Source organism: Camelus bactrianus, unplaced genomic scaffold, assembly GCF_048773025.1.
Source record: "Camelus bactrianus isolate YW-2024 breed Bactrian camel unplaced genomic scaffold, ASM4877302v1 HiC_scaffold_44, whole genome shotgun sequence".
Taxonomy (NCBI): Eukaryota; Metazoa; Chordata; class Mammalia; order Artiodactyla; family Camelidae; genus Camelus; species Camelus bactrianus.
Genome location: NW_027413960.1, coordinates 5,807,122 through 5,826,511, shown reverse-complemented (window position 1 = coordinate 5,826,511; position 19,390 = coordinate 5,807,122). Strand labels below are relative to the sequence as shown.

General features: G+C 45.4%; 1 protein-coding gene across 7 annotated transcripts in view; it reads right to left on the bottom strand.

The window, feature by feature from the left end:
• The window catches only part of LOC141576908 (ankyrin repeat domain-containing protein 26-like), a 57,413-nt gene extending 38,711 nt beyond the window's left edge, over nucleotides 1-18,702 (bottom strand). For 3 of the 7 annotated variants that reach the window (XM_074360284.1, XM_074360288.1, XM_074360285.1), the window contains exons 1-2: nucleotides 18,551-18,702; nucleotides 2,112-2,415 (exon numbers count right to left, since the gene is read on the bottom strand). The gene's annotated coding sequence lies outside the window, so the exon portion shown is untranslated. Of the gene's footprint in view, nucleotides 1-2,111; nucleotides 2,416-14,819; nucleotides 14,991-18,550 lie in introns of those variants that run through there. The other 4 variants (XM_074360289.1, XM_074360291.1, XM_074360295.1 and 1 more) reach the window with 3 other exon arrangements.
• Between the last annotated feature and the right edge of the window lie 688 nt (nucleotides 18,703-19,390).

The window sequence follows — 19,390 nt, the reverse complement described above, 5'->3', positions numbered from 1 at the left end:
GACCTAACACAAGCGCACACACATACAAACCTGTAAAACCATATGGATTTCACTAAACCATCAGAAGATGACTCAAAATACCAGCGTTTATATTTTTACTACTGAATTCAGGTGAAAGCTCATGCCATGTTATGATAAACAGATCTGTTAATTCATCCTGGTTCCCTGAATATACTACGTGTAAAGCATGTGCTGAATATTAATAGAGCACAATCCCCATCCCAAGGGGGCTTGTTATCAAGAAAGGTAAAATACATCCACAAAATGCTGTGAGTCAGTATTTTGGAAACGCCAGCTGAACTGTAATCAAAGTGCTGTAAGAACTGGGAGAACAGATCACTTCAGCCAGCCTAACTGGAACAGAGTTCCCTGTTTTGGGCCGTGAGGACAGGTGGTAGTTCCCCAGCAGATGTGGGATTCCTGTAGGGTGAGGCATGCGAGAAGCCAGTAGGACCCTCTGGCCTGGGCCTCACAGTTACATACTCAGAGATGCTGTCTCCAAGTAAATCTGTATGTACATTGGGTTTGAGGTTAACAATATTAATGATGTTAAGGGGCTAAGTGTAAGTATTTAAGACATATCAAAACTTTTAGAAACTAGTTTGGAGATTTTCATTTTTAATATACCAGAAACCTCATAACTGGAAGTGGCCTGGGCCTCCCTGGCCCTCTAAGAGTGAATGGTCCCCCTAATTAAGGGAATGGTACCCAAAGGGGCAGAGATATGGGAACATCAAGTACAGCAGAGAGTTTCCTCTTTGAGGCTTATAGCATAAACTCAGAAAGAGACTGAGAGACAGGCCCTCAGACAAGAGAGGTGTCAGACCAAGGACTGTATACTTCAGGCAATAAGGAGCTACTGCAGTGAAAACATAATAGGAGGAGAAGGAGGGTTAAAATGCAATTTTCAAATCATATCTAAGCTTAAAGATAAGTAATAAATATGGAACTGTAAAAGTAGGAAAATTTCAGTCTGTTGGAGATAGTTAAAAAAAAAAAAATTCCTTAAGATCATATTACACCATTTAAAGTTATCTACACCATGTCCACTCTTCTCAAGAAAACATCCTCTGGGCATAACTATTTTGGATGCTTCAACCGAATTTTGCCACTTAAACAACAAAGGAAATCTGAAGAAAAAAATCATCAGCCTGTGGTACTGAATATTTGGACTGCAGTAACGGTTTCCATTACTGAGACAAAGATGTGCTGTCCTGAAAGCAGAAACAGATGTTGCCAGAGGCTGAAAGCAAAGTTGGCCTTAGGCTGAAATATGCAGCTCTAGAATTTACACACTAACAGGGCAGCAAGGACCCTTCAGGAGCGGCGCAGGGGCTCTGGGTGCTTAACTGCTCCCTCCACCACCTTGATTCTTATTAGTGACACACAAGCAGGTCACCTGCTGAAAGCCACAAGCGGGCAAAAACTATCTAGTCAACGATAACTCAATTCCACCAGCAGAACAAAGAGGAGGAAATAGAAAAGGAAAAAAATAAAAAATAAAAAGTCAAAATTTACGACGAACTCCGAGCTGAGAGCAAAACCTATGTAGATCCAGACAACCAAAATCAGAACTCTAAGGGAACACTAGTTTAAATGTTGCCCATTTTGCCCACGAGAAGTGTCTCCGAGGCCCTTATACCCGGACTGACCAGTCCGTCAGAGTCGCACACATGACACAAAACGAGCTCGCAGTGCTCTTACCAAACCGCCTTTCGTCCTCCGAACAGAAAGCTGGCCCCGCTCACCCCCGAGCGCGCCGGCGGCACCTCCTCTGAGGCTAACGCAGGCCTGGGGGGCCAGCGGAACGAAGCCGGCCAGGCCCGGGTCAGGAAGGCCGCGCCCTCTGGGACCCGAAGACTGGAGGGGAGGTCCCAAGACAGGGGTTGGGGGGGACCTGAAGATGCGGGAGGACCAAAGACTGGGGAGGGGACCCGAAGACGGGGGAGGAGGACCGAAGACGGGGGAGGGAACCCGAACACGGGGTAGGAGAATGGAAGCCGGAGCCACAGCAGCCCCACGGCGCTTCTGCTCACCACATCTGTAGAGACCAGAACACCGCTCCTCGCCTCTGCCCCCGGTACCGCCCTCGCCTCCGGCACCGCCCTTACCTTTAACATGAGGGAAATGCGTATCCACATATCCACGACTGCAGCAACACCTCCAACGCCGGCGACAGTCCTGTCAGAATCCGCACGCTCCCCAGGTCGGGACACGCCTTCTTGGTCTTTCCACATCTGAGGCGAGCACCGCGCCGGAGGCCAGAAGGCGGCAGAGCCCCCCCCATGAGAACGCGTGTCCGCTGTCAGGTGACCGCAAGGACTCGTCTGATTGGTTAAGGGAAGGGCCGCCTTTCTTCTGAAGGAGCAGAGGACTCAAATGCCTCAGAAGTAGCGCTGTTACTTGTGTTAAAACCTGTAAAGAAAAATGGTTTCTTTTCTGGCCTTTTAAAGGAAGCCAATTACAAAGTTAATACTTGAGGGCTTCCAAGGTATTATGAATACTCTCTCACAGTGAAATTCTCAATAGGAGTTCCAGAATACTTTTAAACTAAGAAACTTAAAAATTGGAATGTGAAAAGGAATATATATAAAACCGAATCACTGTGCTGTACAGCAGAAACTAACACAGCATTGTAATCTGACTATACTTTAATTAAAATTATTTTAATTTTAAATTTAAAGTCATTACATATTAAAAAATAAAAGAAACTTCAAAACTGAACTTATTGTTGACATTTCAGGTGGAGGCTACACGTCTTCAAACTTAACTGAATGAAACCAGTACCTTATGCTCCCAATTGATGGGATTCTACTAAAAACGCTTTTAAATTGTTTAAAATACCTAGTCTTACTGGGTTTTAGAAGTCTTGAAACCTAATACCCACCTTTACCTTACTTTTCTGTAGGTAGACTGTTATAGAAATGGCAGGTGGTGATTTTAACTTTCACAGAAGTCATCACCTGGTGTTAAAACACACCATGTTTAATGCCTTACCTGTTCCTGCAGTTTGTTGGGGTAACGCACAAAGATTACCGCCAGCCCTCCCTCTAATTATTTAAATCTATGGACCAGCTTCATAGCTTTACCTTCTCTTATGTTTCCCTCCTTTTCTTTGCACGTCAGCCTCCTTCCTCCTCTCAGGTATTTCTGGGATGGAGTTTTCTATTAGTTTCATTTTTCTTTCTTCTCCCACATAAGGAATAGGACTATAATATCTTGACTTTTACCGTTTGTGTTTTTTCACAACTGTTTTGCTCCTTTTACATTCCTTACTTTTCCCAAATATGTTCATCTGTTAAATAATTTCCAAAAGTGTGATTTTGTGTTCATCATGCACTTTTCAACTTTTGCAGTAACAAAATAGTTACCATTAAAATTCAACCGTACATGGTATTTACATTTTAGTACCCAATGGCTTTGTGCATTATTAAACTCACAGAATAGTCTTCTAGTTTATTCAGAGAATAAAGATTCTAAGAAAGATTTTTATATTCTTAGAACACAAAAAAAAAAAAAACAAAACTGTCTCCCTTGCTGAGCCATTCTTTTCTGACCTACCTTTAAATGTTGTAAGTGCTTGACCTAAGCCTCTCTCACTTCTATAACCACAAATTCCTCCAGGGAGTTCTCACCCAAGCCTTTGGTTTTTAATGCCATAATATAACCCAGTGATTCTCAAATCTCCATCATCAGACTTGACCTCTCCTTAGTGCTTGAGACTAAGCTGCTTATTTGACATCTCCACTTGACATCATAAACCCAGCACAATCAAAAGAGTACACTTAATATTAATGTTTTCCTTTCTCTATGCCTTTCAACAATCTTCCTCATCTCAACAATACACTCAAATCCAAAAATCTTTGATTCCTTTTTCCCTTACCTCTCATATCCAATGCAGTAACGATTCTGAACCCGATTCCTTCTACTGCCTTGACTACCACCCAGTTCAAGCTCTGTCATTTCTCATCTTCTCCAACCCTCTCTCCCAGTACAAAAACTAGAAACATAAACTGTGTAACACACTTGCTTACAACTGCCCAATAGCTCTCTATTGAACTTAAAATAAGACCCAAATCTTTTATACTGGCCTGCAAAGCCCTTAATGATTTGGCCCTTGTCGATCTCTCTGTCCTCATCTCATGTCACTTGCCCACTTCACCTGCTAGATTCCAACCAGACTCTTTCTTATCTGGGAACAATCCATTCTCATTCTCAGTTTAGAGTCGTTGCACCATCTCTTCTATCTACAATGTTCCTTCCTCCATACATCCAGTGGCTGCTTCCTTCTGTCTATTCAATAGTCAGAGAGGCCTTCTATGACCAAACCAATCTAATGGAGTCATCCTGCCATGTACCACCACCTTATCCTCCACAGTATGATCACTAACTGTTAACTAAATTCTTTTCTGTCATTCTCCACCAGATGAACTCTGTCTCAACCACTGCTCTATCACCACAATTTGGGACATTGCTTAGCACATAGTAGGCACTCAATAAAGCTTTTATTAAATGAATGAATTTAAAGAAGTGACTTTAAACGTAACAAAACTATGAATTTCATGGCATTGATTTTTTTTCCTTTTCACGGAAAGTTATCACATTTACTAAAAGATCTCAAGTAAACATTTATCTTAGGCAACTTTCATGGAAATCTGAGGCAGTAAAGAATATTAAAATGTTACATTACAATGCATGAACTATTCCAGAAGTTATAGTACCATCAAACCCTACATGATATTAATTATATATTATAGATTATTGCACTGTCAATAATTAAAATGCAGATAACCCATACCTCAATGTCTCTTTACCTTATCTAAAACATATCTTATGTTTCTCTGATTTAAGGAATTTAATCTAAACTTTATGTGAATTTTGCTGGCAATGTGAAATGTATCACCAAGGTCTGCTCCTATGATTTGGTCTCCAAATTTTCTGGACCCCATCCCTCTCGCACTAAGACAGATCACATTTTTCATCACATTATACTTATACGAAGTAGTACTTATAGGAAGTAATCCTCCCTCCATTCTTCTGGCTTTCCCCCTCCATTTTTGTTTCAAACATTGTAAATATAATTTCTAAAAGAAAATTTTACTTAAGTCATTTCTTTGTCCAAAAAAACAAAAAAACCTATACTCTAATACTATTTCACTAACTCTTCTCACAAAGAATTTGTGCCCCAGGTTAATCAACTCTTCTTGAAATCTTCAACTTATAATTCAGAAGTTGCCAACCTGTGAGCCTGGGATTATAGATTATAAGAAAGAATAAGTGAAACCACCATATATTCCAGAAGCACTGTCTGATACTGAATGATTTACACACTGAAAATGTCTGTCTATCCATATATATGTCTGTGTATGCATAAGCAATTGCATATATTTTGTTTAAATTTGACTCATCGAATAAAACATTTTATTTAAATATATAATAGTGTTTCTGAATTCATAATAGTATTTTTAGTCATGTTTCATTTTCTCAGTAGACAGCAAATAAATATACAGCTACTATGATGTTAAAGTCGTAAAAGTTTTTTGAAATTTAGAGGCGGCTCAATATTTTAAGTTGTATTACATTCTATTTCATCAATTGACCTCACAATACAAATACTATGCTGCCAATCCAGGTACCTCCCACACCAAAGCAGTATCAATATATACTGTGTTAATAAAGTAAGATTTCCTGACCATCAACCCATACTTTAAACATTAATGGGTCATCAGTTTCATCCACCTAAGGTCAGTAATATTTATATTTTAATTCAACTCACTTTTTATTCATCAAATATTAAGCAAGTAAGAAAAAAGTATTAAAGTTATTCCTAAAAGCCTGTTACTTAACTCTGATAGATCTGGAAGTTGCTAACAGTACACTCATTAGCACTGGTGGAAAATTACTTGAGAGCATCTCTAAACCAAAAATGAACAACAAAAAAATTTAAACATGAATTGCAACAAATGTTTAGAACACAGGGCTCACCATTTCTTATGTTTAGATATGTAAGGAGAGTCATTATTTCACACTGTACTAGTAAATTTACTCCCTTATTGATTTTAGTCTATTTAATTTATTGCTTATTAATACTACCTATTTCACTTTATTCATCAAAAGTAAAAATGGGGGACATTCAATGCAAGCAGTCAACTCCTTGAGTAAATAATAATGAAAAGTAATGTATTCGATGGATATAAGATGTCAATATTTTAAAAACCGTATGTCAAAAGTTGATTCCATTCAAAAATCATTCCAAATGTGTTCAATTACCCTTAGAAAACTGACCTAAACCCTAAAAATACGTCTCACATAGTAGGTAAGCTCTGTATTTATGAGAAGTGAGTCTGTTACTAAATGTGTTTGTACAAAGAGCACACCCGAAGACAACTCAAACACACGGAGCTTGTAAGAGCGGGGCGACCTATCCAGTAAACATGCTTTCTGTATAGCCATGCTCTGCTGATCCCTGTGTCCTCCCTGTAGATAACTGCACTTATTCCTCAGGGCTTGACGTAGGCACCACTGAACCCAAAACCCTGAGACTGAGTAAGGTGACCTTCCTGTGGGTTCCATTAGCATCTTGTACCCAGATACCATTTATGACATGTAAATGAAGATAGGTTTTCTGTCTCCACTCCAGGCATGAAAGTTCAACAACAGTAGGGAGTGTGTGTTATTCACCATTTAGTCCCTAGAGCCTAAAATTTACTAGGTGCTCAATTAATACTTGTTACATGAATAATTAACAACCATTCAAAAATTCACAGAACACATGAAATTTGAAAGAGAGAGAATCCTTTCTAACTGAAAACCAGTAAATCTCCAAACTGACTCAAACTCTGTCCCTTCTGAAAATATAAAATCCACAACACTGTTTATAGGTTATGTTGACTTGTAATTAACTTTAAGAGAAAGAAACTCTCCTAGAAATCTATCCAAACTCATTTTTAGAATCTATTCACATGTAATTTTCTTCAGTGATGGAAAACAACTGAACAGCATCCTAATTAATAATAATAAACAGTAAAAACCACTGGTTACATTTACTGTACACTTACAGAGGATGCTGTTCAAAGAACTTTTTATTTATTTCCTATAGTCATTATAATGATAGCGTAAGGTAAGTACAATTACCTCACACATTCTGCAGCTGAAGATACTGAGAAACAGGTATTATGCCAATAATGGACCCTGGCCACATGCCCTGTAAGCCCCAATGGGTATAAATACCATTCTGGTGTTTCTGACGCTGTTAAACTGATTCTCTTTGACAAACAAGTAATCAGTATTGGGCAGGCGGCATGCACACAAATTAAACCACTGGGATTTGAGGGAGGGGGGCTCATTTTTTTTTTCTTACAAAAGCATGACTTAGCTTATCCTGACTCACCCAGGAAAGCAAGTCAGCTTCATTTCAGGTGCACTTGATTGGCAGCAGCTCCTTGGAACAAGGTACTGAAAAAATACCAAGAGACAATGGAAAAACCAGAGAGGAAAGCTACGCACGGAATGTCAGCATCTCCATGAGAATGAGAGATGGGATAAATCCTGACACTCAATGTAGGGCGTATGTTTTATGCAAATCGAGGCCTATGAACTGAAAGACTGGTGGCAAACTTCAGTCACCAAGTCCAAACCGCCCCCAGTGAGCCCTCAGAGTTGCAGTGTAGTTCTCTAGTGCTACTAACCTTAGCTCCTCTCTGTTCCCATCTTCCTGAATGCCAAGGTGACTGTCTTATCCCCACACTAAACCCTGAATGACAGTAACTCCCAGTAAAGCAATTTCTGCTGCAGGCTTTTAAGGCATGACCTTGAAAATGTAAATCTAACAAGACAAAAAATTATTATTCATAACATCAGAATTTCCCAGATTAATTACTTGAGTGTTTACTGGTTAGTTTTTTAAATGTTCTGGCTACAAATAAAGTATCATTTTCCATTAACTCTTTTCTAATGGAGAACTTCAGAAGTACAAAATAATATGAAAGTATTATAATAAACACCCATGTTTCAACACTCAACTAAAAAACAAATTATTACATACATAAGTGAATTCAACCAGGTGGGTGCCCAGCCCTGATTTTATTCTGTTTGCTTCCCCAAAACAGTAGTAACCATTCTGCTGAATTTACAATTTCTCATTCAAGGGCACTTTTTCACAACAATATTACACGTCTATATTCTAATACTAATTACAGAATTGCTTTTCATATTGTAAAATGATATAAATGGTATCATAATACATATGTTTGTAATTTTTAACTTTTGCCCAAAACTATGTTCTTGGAATTTATTCTTGTTGATATGTATGTTTATATTTTCACTGTGTGCAGTATAACCTTGTTTGAATATAGTACAATTTGATTATTAATTTCCCTACTGACAAAATTTTGAGATCCTTTTTTGTTTGTATGTGTTTTAAATAGAGTTTACTTTTTAGAACGGTTTTAGGTTCAAAGCAAAATGGAGTGGAAAGTACAGAGAGTTCCCATATACCCCCTACCACACACACATACACACATACTCACACCCACACAGAGCCTTCCACACCAGAGTGGTACATTTGTTACAATCAGTGAACCTACACTGAAACATTATTATTACCACCCAAAGCCCATAGCTTACGTTAGAGTTCACTCTTGGTGCTGTCCATTCTACGGGTTTCACCAAATGTACAATGATGTGTATCCACCATTATAATATTACACAGAATAGTTTCACTGCCCTAAAAATCTCTGTGCTCCACCTCTTCATCCCACCTTCCCTGTAACACCTGGTAACCACTGATCTTTTTACTGTCTCCATAGTTTTGCCTTTTCCAGAATGTCAGAGTTGGAATTCTATAGTAGGTAGCCTTTTCATATTGCCTTTATTCTTAACATAAAGTAGTAAATTAACTATCACTGAAAATGCATGGGACCAATTCCACCTTCAATCTGTATAGGATTAAGCATTATTACAGTCACAAATATGAATACTTACTCTGGAACATTAAAGACATTAAATTAATTTCTTGAAGCAGGAAGACAATGCCTGTGCATTCATTGGAAGATACAGTAGGAATTTTTTTAAAGCCAAATTAATTAGCACACTATCAAAACTGACACATCAATATTAATTAGGTCATCATTCCAAAGGAGGAAAATCAGTCAAAAGTCAACCAACATTTATTAATCATCTACTTCCCTCGAAAGTGTTATTATGCACTTGAGATACAAGACAGATGAGATGCCGCCTCTGCCTGCAGGTGCTTTCCTGCTTATTATTTCATAATAGTTTCAGAAAGTAAATTTAAAGGGTCATGCGATTTAGCAACAAGAGATGCAGTAGAAAAAGCAATTCATTATGCTTGAATGGGGGGAAGGGAGGAGGGGGATGCAAATAAATGCAGGAGGGCCTCGCAAAGGAAGAGATATTTGACAGCTGCCTAGAGGGTGAGCAGGCTTCCCTCAGGAGCAAAAACTATACAAGGGCGTTTCAGAAAGGGAGAGAACAGTGCACACCCAAAAGCAGGCTATCTCTCAGTAAACTCAATCAGGCTGGACTGACTGTACCCCCAGGGAAGTTTATGCATGTCCAAATACACAAACCAGCATGGGAGGACAAAGATTCACTCCCTGATCAAATTCTCACCAGGCTCCTCCAAATCCTCTTCTCCATGAGGCCTCAACCTTGGCCTAAAAAAACCCACAGACTCTCAACAAAAATGATTTTGCCCATCCCTGACCCCTACCCAATTCACATTAAAAGACTTAAACACTAACATGTTTTCTAATAGCTGAAGGCCACATCCTTAGAATGACTCTAACCAATCCCCAACCAGAAAGGGCCTGTATGAGAAAGCTGAAGGCTGCCAAGAGAATTTCATTTGCCTTAGCATTTACTAAAAAGGCCTGACAACTGTGACTCCTTCCTCTGTCCCTTTCAGATAGACTAGTATCTCCTACAACTCTAGAGTGTCTTTCCTAAGTACCTGAAAGCCATGCCTTTGAAATGTGATCACCAGGAAGGATGGAGCCCCTGTCTCCCACTCCCTTCAATACTTGCCAGCCAGCAGACCCAGCTGGCCTCATCAGCATTTACACTGAGGACCCCTTTGTAATGTTCCACTTCTTGGATGCTGACAATTGTTTCTGAGTTCAGTTTATGCTGGGCTCTCTTCCCCACTGCAATAGTATAGTACTGATTAAAATCTGTCCTGACCATTTTAACTGGTGTCTGGCTTTGCTTACCTGTGATAGTAACAGAACAGGAAATAATGCAATCCATAGTCCTAAAGCCTTCAGTAGCGCTCTTTGCCTTTCAAATACAGTCCTGCTGATTGCTTGGCATTTGAAGCCCTGTCTGAGCTCAGCAGAACAATTGGGAATTCCCAGAGGCTGCTTCTTCTCTGTCCTCATCCTCCTTATGACATGAGTCCTTCCACATCACACTCTATTCACCTATTTTTATACTGAACTCATTTATTCTCCCCTTCATTCATATGTCAAACACATTCATTAACTGATTAACTACCATCTGTCAAGACTTCCCAAAGTCCATGCCTCTACTTTCATAAATCTTCACTAATAGCTCCAGTCAGAGTATCTTCTTTCCCAACTGAGGCTAGGGTAAGTACATTTAACCTACAGGCAGATTTTTTTTCTCCTATTATATCTTTGACTATTGCTCCTATAGTATGCATTCTAGCAATTTCATCAGGAACATATTTTCCATATATTATGGATAGACCACATGATAGTCCACAGGCCAAATCTGGCCCACTGCCTGTTTCTGTACAGCATGAACTAAGAGTGTCTTTTACATATTTTAATGGTTGAAAAAATCATAAGAATATTTTATAAACATAAAAATCAAGAAATTCAAATTTCAGTGTCCATAAATAACACTTTTTTTGGAACACAGCCATGCTCATTCGTTTACATACTAGCTATAGCTGTTTTCATGCTACAATGTTTCAAGAGTAACTAGCTCTAACAAAAAAATGTATTACCCACAAAGCTGAAAGTATTTGCTATTTGGCTCTTTACAGACAAAGCATGACAACCCCTGTATTAGATAACTATTTGCTGCAGTGTGTTCATTCCAGTGATGGTTAATTAGAAAAGTATCATATGATATCACTCATATGTGTAATCTGAAAAAAAAAAAGAAAGAAAGAAAGGAAAAAGAAGACACTATTGAACTCATCTATAAAACAGAACTAGACTCGCACACAGGTAAACAAATCTTATGATTACCGGGGGAAAGGGGGCAGAAAGGATAATTTGAGAGTTTGAGATTTGTAAATGTTAACCACTATATATAAAAAGAGATAAAAAAGATTTCCAGTCAAGATGGTAGAGTGGTAGGACCACGAGCTCGCCTCTCCTCGAGACTACAACGAATCCACGATGGAATGCTAAACAACCATCAAAAAAAAAAGACTGGAACCTAGCAAAAAAGATCTTCTGCAACTGGAAACATAAAGAGGGAAACACATCAGGAAGGTAGGAGGGGTGTGCTCACCATATAATCAGTCTCCATGCACCCTGGGGGGGGTGACCCACAAGCTGAAGATTTGTGAAGTCCCAGAGGCCCTCCCACAGGAGTGAGAGCTCTAAGCCCCACGTCAAGCTCCCCAGTCTAGGTCTTGTATTGGGACGACGAGGAGACCCCAGGACATCTGGTTTCAAAGGCCAGTGGAGCTTGGCTCCAGAAGCCCCACGAGACTCAGGAAAATGGAAACTCCATTCACTTAGGAAGTGTACACGAAAACTCACGTGCGCCAGGTCCAAGGGCAGTGGCAGTGATTTCGTAAGAACCTGGGCCAGGCCTGCCTGCTGGATTTGGAGGGTCTCCTGGGGATGTGGGGAATGGCTGTGGCTCACCCAGACGACATAAAAGCTGGTGATGGACATTATGGGAGTGTTCATCTACATGAGCTTTCCTGGAGGCTGACATCTTGATCGGACCATTAGCACCAAGACCTGGCCCCACCCAACAGCCTGGAGGGAAGCCTCAGGCCAAGCAACATATAGGGTGGGAACACAGGCCCACCCATCAGCAGACTTCCTGAGCTGCAAAGGCCTCTAGACATAGTCCTACCCACCAGAGGCCCAGGACCAGGCTTCACTCAGCAGTGGGCAGGCACCAGCTCCTCCTGCCAGGAAACCTGCATAAGCCTCTAGTCCAGCATCACCCACCAGGGGCAGATACTAAAAATAAGAAAACAACAATCCCAAAGCCTGTGGAAGGAGCCCACAAACACACAGAAAAATAGATGATGGGGTGGCAGAGGAACATCTCCCAGGCCAAGGCACAAGATAAAATCCCAGTAGGAGAAATAAGTGATGAGGAGATAGGCAATTTATCTGAGAAACAGTTTAAAGTAATGATGGCCAAGATGTTCAGAGAACTCAAGAGGAGTACAGATGCACAGAGCAAAGTTTTTAGTAGAGTTGGAAAAGACAAAGAATACCCAAACAGAGTTGAAGAATAAAATCACTGAAATGAACAATATACTAGAAGGAACCAAGAATAGACTAAATGAAGCAGAAGAACGGATCAGTGAATTGGAAGACAGATTAGTGGAAATCGCTACTTCAGAACAGAAAAAAGAAAAAAGAATGAAAAGAAATGAAGATAGTTTAAGAGAACTATGGGACAACATGAAGTGCTCTAATATTTGCATTATAGGGGTCCTAGGAAGAGAACAGAGAGAAAGGACCTGAGAAAATTTTTGGAGAGATAATCACTGAAAACTTTCCCAACTTGGGAAAGGAAACAGTCACCCAAGTCCAGGAAGCACAGAGAGGACCACATAGGGTCAACACAAAGAGGAACACACCAAGGCACATAGTCATCAAATTGACAACAATTAAGGATAAGAAGAAAATATTAAAATCAGCAAGAGAAAAGCAACAAATAACATACAAGGGAATTCCCACAAGTTTATCAGCTGATTTTTCAGCAGAAACTCTACAGAACAGAAAGAAGTGGTATAATATATTTAATGTGATGAAAGGGGTAAACTTACAACCAAGAACACTCTATCCAGCAAGGCTCTGGTTCAGACTTGATGGAGAAGTCAAAAGGTTCACAGATAAACAAAAGCTACAAGAATTCAGCACCACAAAACCAGCTTTACAACAGATGTTACAACTTCTCTCATCATCAAACCATAAGAAAAAAGAACAAAAAGAAGAAAGAGGGAAAAAAAAAAAAAAAAGACCTACAAAAAACTGCCTTGGTTGTTCGGGGTCTTTTGTGGCTCCTTATAAATTCTGGAATTCTTTGTTCTAGTTCTGTGAGGAATGTTGTGAGTATTTTGATGGGGGTTGCATTGGATCTATGGATTGCTTTCGGTAGTGTGGCCATTTTGATAGTGTTGATTCTTCCAATCCAGGAGCACAAGAAATCTTTTCATTTCTTTGTGTCATTTTCGTGTTTGGAGTATAGGGAACCTCCTTCCTTAAGTTTATTTTTAGGTATTTTGATGTTTTTGATGTAATGGAAATGTTCATGCCGGTTATAAAATTCTCGCTTTTGAAGTGGAAAAAAAAAAAGTGAATGAAGGGCTGCAAATGACAAAATATCCTTCTTTTCTATGGGTGAGTTGTATTCCATTACATACATACATACATATATATACATATTTCTTACATTACATTCATCATATAGCTATAGATATATATACATGCTGCATCTTCATTATCAATTCAACTACTCATGTGCACTTACGATGCTTCCATATCTTGGCAATCATAAATAATGTTGCTGCTAATAGCAAGGTGTGTGTATCTTTTTTAATTAATTCTTATTTTGTGGTTGGCTTTATTCCTTTGATAACTATATAAATTTAAAAAGCTAAAGCTCTAAACATCCTTAGAAATAATGAACAGCATATATATGTAAATTTAAAACATATATGTGCAGTAAAAAAAAAAAAGAAATGAGCTATCAAGCCATGAAAGACATGGAAGAAACTAAAAACCCCTATTACTAAATGAAAAAAGTGAGTCTGAAAAGGCTACAAACTGTACGAGTCCAACCAAATGACATTCTAGAAAAGGCACAGCTACAGAAACAATAAAAAGATCGTGGTTTCCAGGAGTTTAGTGAGAGGGAGGGAGGAATGAACAGATGGAGCACAAGGGATTTTTACGGTGATTAAACTCTTCTACGTGATACTATAGTGGCTACATGTCATTATGCATTTGTCAAATGTACAACATCAAGAGTGAACCTTAATGTAAACTACGGACTTTGGTTGATAATAGTGTGTCCATGTTGGTTCATCGTTTCTACCAAATATGCCACACTGATGAGGGATGTTGAGGGTAGGGGAGTATATATATGTGGGTGGAGAGGGTTATGTGTGAAATCTGTATTTTCTGCTCAACTCTGCTGTGAACCTGAAACTCCTCTAAAAAAATTCTCAATTAAATTAGGAAAAGATATTAAAAAACAACCCCAAATTGCTTCTGGATACCACATGGAACTATATTCAATGTTCTGTAATAACATTTAATGAAGAAGAATATGAAAATCAATATATGTACAAACACGCATGACTGGGACATTAAGCTGTAGACCACAGACTGACACACTGTAACTGACTATCTTCAAAAACATAAATCACATTCTCAGATCTACAAAGGAAAGTGGTGTTCACTTTTCAATTTTTTACACGTATTCACTTAATTCAGCTCTGTCCCACCTCAGGGTCCTAACGGGTCGCGAGGTCCGGGCCTCACCTACGCACCGCTACCCGCGAGCGCAGCCCAGGGTTCACCGCCGGCTCCCGACCTGCGCGCCCCCACCAAGCGCCCCCTCACCCGCTCGGCGGCGGCAGCAAGCGGCGGCCCAGACCCCAGGCCGCGTTCCTCCTCCAGGAGCTGGTCCGCGAGCACTAGGCTCCCGCCCAGCTTTCACACGCTCCGGGCGGGTCCGGTCGGCGCGTCTGTGCGTCCACGCGCATGCGCGCCCCTCCTCCTCCCGCCCGCAGCGCGGACGCTCGGGCTGCAACTCCTGTTCTTCGGGAGGTGGGGACTGGTGCCGGGCTGGGGGCTGGGGGCTGGGGGCTGGGGGCTGGGGGCAAGGGCCTGGCAGTGGGGCCGAGGGCCCATCCCTTTACCCGCCCCACCGGGTCTCCATCCTTAACACCCCCATCCCATCACCTACCGGTCCTGACACAACCAAAACCTCGAACAGCTCAGGGCCAGGCCACACCCCCTAGCCCCACTCCCCCTGCTCGCCTTCCCTCCCAAACCCTGTGAATGCCCCCCCACCTACAGCCAAGCCCCCAAGTCTCCCACAGGACCCCCGAAATGGGACTTCCTCTCACATCGAGGTACCCGCCCCGACACTCCACCACGCTAGTAACCTATGGCCCCCACGCCACAAGCTCACCCCTCATGCCTCACTGCAGGACCCCCAACATCCCAAGATGGTCCCCCTCACCCCTCAGCCGGGTCAATTCCACTCCCAGCGATTCCTCACCCCTCAGCCTGTGCCCACTCACCGCGGGATCCTCCCTCACCCGGAGTGCAACCTTACCCCCAGCTGACCCCCTCACCCCTCAACCAGCGGGGGGCAGGATGGTCTGAGCTCCCATCACCATGGCGACAGCCAGCCAGCCAGGGATCCCGGGCAGAGTGCTGGCACACAGCCCTGTGTCCCAGGCTCCTGGGCCCGGGCGGGGGTTGGACGCAGTTCCAATTCTCGCCCGGGCGCCCTGCCCCCACCCCTACTCTCCCCCACTTCTCCCCCCACCACCCAGTGCCTCGTCTCAGCTGATGGGGCAGGGTGGTACCAGGGTGCACACCACTCGCCAGTGGGCCTTGGGTGGTTGATGGTGCTGCCGGCAGGGAGGGGGCAGCCCCGCCCAGAATGGACAGCAGGCAGCGGCAGAGGCAGAGGCAGAGGCGGGGAGGGGGGCTGCCCTGGGAGAGCCAGTCAACTTCCTCCCAACTCCCCCGCTGCCTGGCCCGGGGGGGGGCAGCCTCTGCTGCCCTGGCTTCCTGGAAAGAATCTCCCCCTGTCAGCCTGCTCCTGGGAGGTAGGCAGGGTGTGGTCGGGGCGGGGGGGGGCTCAGCAGCAGCAGCAGCAGCAGCAGCAATGGCAGGATTGGGGCTGCCTATGCTAGAGCGGGAATTTGCTCCCATTTCCAGCTGTCGCTGCCACCGCCCCCGCACCCTGACAGCACCTCCTCATCTCCCAGGGGCAGAAATGACCTGCAACGTAGGCCCTGCAAATCTGGACAGCAAAAGCTGCCCCCAGGACAGGACGCAGGAGAGATGGGAGCAAATTGACAGGCTCCCAAGGGTAGACCCCTCTCCCCGCTGCCGCCGCCGCCGCCGCCCCCGCACCCTGACAGCACCGCACCCGCCTCCTGGGAACAGGCCATGGCCTGAGAGCCAGTCGGACGTGCTCCCTAGCCGTCCGGTGCCCTCCCACCTCCTGGGGCGTAGGTATCCGCTACCGCCACCCCCCCCCCGGTATAAGCGGCAACGAAGAGGCGCCCCTATTACTAATGAGCAGGAAGGAGAAGTGGGCACCACGATCCACGCGGTGGCCCCCGACCCACCTCAGGGTCCTAACGGGTCGCGAGGCCCGGGCCTCACCTACGCACCGCTACCCGCGAGCGCAGCCCAGGCTTCACCCGCCGGCTCCCGACCTGCGCGCCCCCACCAAGCGCCCCCTCACCCGCTCGGCGGCGGCAGCAAGCGGCGGCCCAGACCCCAGGCCGCGTTCCTCCTCCAGGAGCTGGTCCGCGAGCACTAGGCTCCCGCCCAGCTTTCACACGCTCCGGGCGGGTCCGGTCGGCGCGTCTGTGCGTCCACGCGCATGCGCGCCCCTCCTCCTCCCGCCCGCAGCGCGGACGCTCGGGCTGCAACTCCTGTTCTTCGGGAGGTGGGGACTGGTGCCGGGCTGGGGGCTGGGGGCTGGGGGCAAGGGCCTGGCAGTGGGGCCGAGGGCCCATCCCTTTACCCGCCCCACCGGGTCTCCATCCTTAACACCCCCATCCCATCACCTACCGGTCCTGACACAACCAAAACCTCGAACAGCTCAGGGCCAGGCCACACCCCCTAGCCCCACTCCCCTTGCTCGCCTTCCCTCCCAAACCCTGTGAATGCCCCCCCACCTACAGCCAAGCCCCCAAGTCTCCCACAGGACCCCCGAAATGGGACTTCCTCTCACACCGAGGTACCCGCCCCGACACTCCACCACGCTAGTAACCTATGGCCCCCACGCCACAAGCTCACCCCTCATGCCTCACTGCAGGACCCCCAACATCCCAAGATGGTCCCCCTCACCCCTCAGCCGGGTCAATTCCACTCCCAGCGATTCCTCACCCCTCAGCCTGTGCCCACTCACCGCGGGATCCTCCCTCACCCGGAGTGCAACCTTACCCCCAGCTGACCCCCTCACCCCTCAACCAGCGGGGGGCAGGATGGTCTGGGCTCCCATCACCATGGCGACAGTCAGCCAGCCAGGGATCCCGGGCAGAGTGCTGGCACACAGCCCTGTGTCCCAGGCTCCTGGGCCCGGGCGGGGGTTGGACTCAGTTCCAATTCTCGCCCGGGCGCCCTGCCCCCACCGCTACTCCCCCCCACTTCTCCCCCCACCACCCAGTGCCTCGTCTCAGCTGATGGGGCAGGGTGGTACCAGGGTGCACACCACTCGCCAGTGGGCCTTGGGTGGTTGATGGTGCTGCCGGCAGGGAGGGGGCAGCCCCACCCAGAATGGACAGCAGGCAGCGGCAGAGGCAGAGGCGGGGAGGTGAGCTGCCCTGGGAGAGCCAGTCAACTTCCTCCCAACTCCCCCGCTGCCTGGCCAGGGTTGGGGGGCAGCCTCTGCTGCCCTGGCTTCCTGGAAAGAATCTCTCCCTGTCAGCCTGCTCCTGGGAGGTAGGCAGGGTGTGGTCGGTGCCGGGGGGGGCTCAGCAGCAGCAGCAGCAGCAGCAGCAGCAGCAGCAGCAGCAATGGCAGGATTGGGGCTGCCTATGCTAGAGCGGGAATATGCTCCCATTTCCAGCTGTCGCTGCCACCGCCCCCGCACCCTGACAGCACCTCCTCATCTCCCAGGGGCAGAAATGACCTGCAACATAGGCCCTGCAAATCTGGACAGCAAAAGTTGCCCCTAGGACAGGACGCAGGAGAGATGGGAGGAAATTGACAGGCTCCCAAGGGTAGACCCCTCTCCCCGCTGCCGCCGCCGCCGCCGCCCCCGCACCCTGACAGCACCGCACCCGCCTCCTGGGAACAGGCCATGGCCTGAGGGCCAGTCGGACGTGCTCCCTGGCTGCCCGGTGCCCTCCCACCTCCTGGGGTGGCGGCATCCGCTACCCCCCCCCGGGTATAAGCGGCAACGAACAGGCGCCCGTACTACTAATGAGCGGGAAGGAGAAGTGGGCACCACGAACCACCCGGTGGCCCCCGACCCACCTCAGTGTCCTAACGGGTCGCGAGGCCCGGGCCTCACCTACGCACCGCTACCCGCGAGCGCAGCCCAGGCTTCACCTGCCGGCTCCCGACCTGCGCGCCCCCTCGAAGCTCCCCCTTACCGGCTCGGCGACGGCAGCGGCGGCGGCAGGAAGCGGCGGCCTAGACCCCAGGCCGCGTTCCTCCTCCAGGAGCTGTTCCGGGAGCAGTTGGCTCCCGCCCGTCTTCTTCAAGTTCGGGCTGTTCCGCGTCTGCGCAGGCGCATCGGCGCGTGCGCGCGCTCCCCTCATCCTCCCGCCGGAAGCTTTGACCCTCTTGCTCGTGCTCCTGCTGCTCGGGTTGTGGCGAGTCGGGCCGAGCGGTACCGATCAGGGTCTGGCGGGGGGCGTGGCTGTGGGGCATTAGCCCTGGGACAGAGAGAAGAGGGATGGAAGAGTTAAAAATAAATCTCTTATTTCAGGATTTCTTAAAAAGTTATCTTGGTGCTAGTCAGTGCACAGTGAAAAAAAACCAAATAATTGTTCGAAACTTTATATCTACAAGTTGGCCACTTTACAGACAATAAGTTCAAATCATCAAGATCAGGGAAACTCAAGCGATGCATTTAACTCAGCCTACTGATAAATGAAGAGGTACAGAGTGTGAGGTTTCAACCATCTAGTCAGAGTTCCAGAAGGAGAAGGGGAGAGAGAGAATGGAGGCCATTGTTTGAGGTTATAATATTTCAAATATTAGTGGCGATAACAGTTAAGAATTGTGCAGAATTCTATTTAGAGACTATCATCTGGGTGTTTGGGGTGCTTGTCTTTCTGGGTTGCCATTGCTTGTAGGACACTTCAATGAACAAAGTTGGAGATATGCATTTTTTAGAGAACCTTGAAATTCAACATTGTAAAATTTATTTGACTACTTAGATTTTATAATTGTACCTCTTTTCCACTTGAAAACTTAATTCCTAAGAC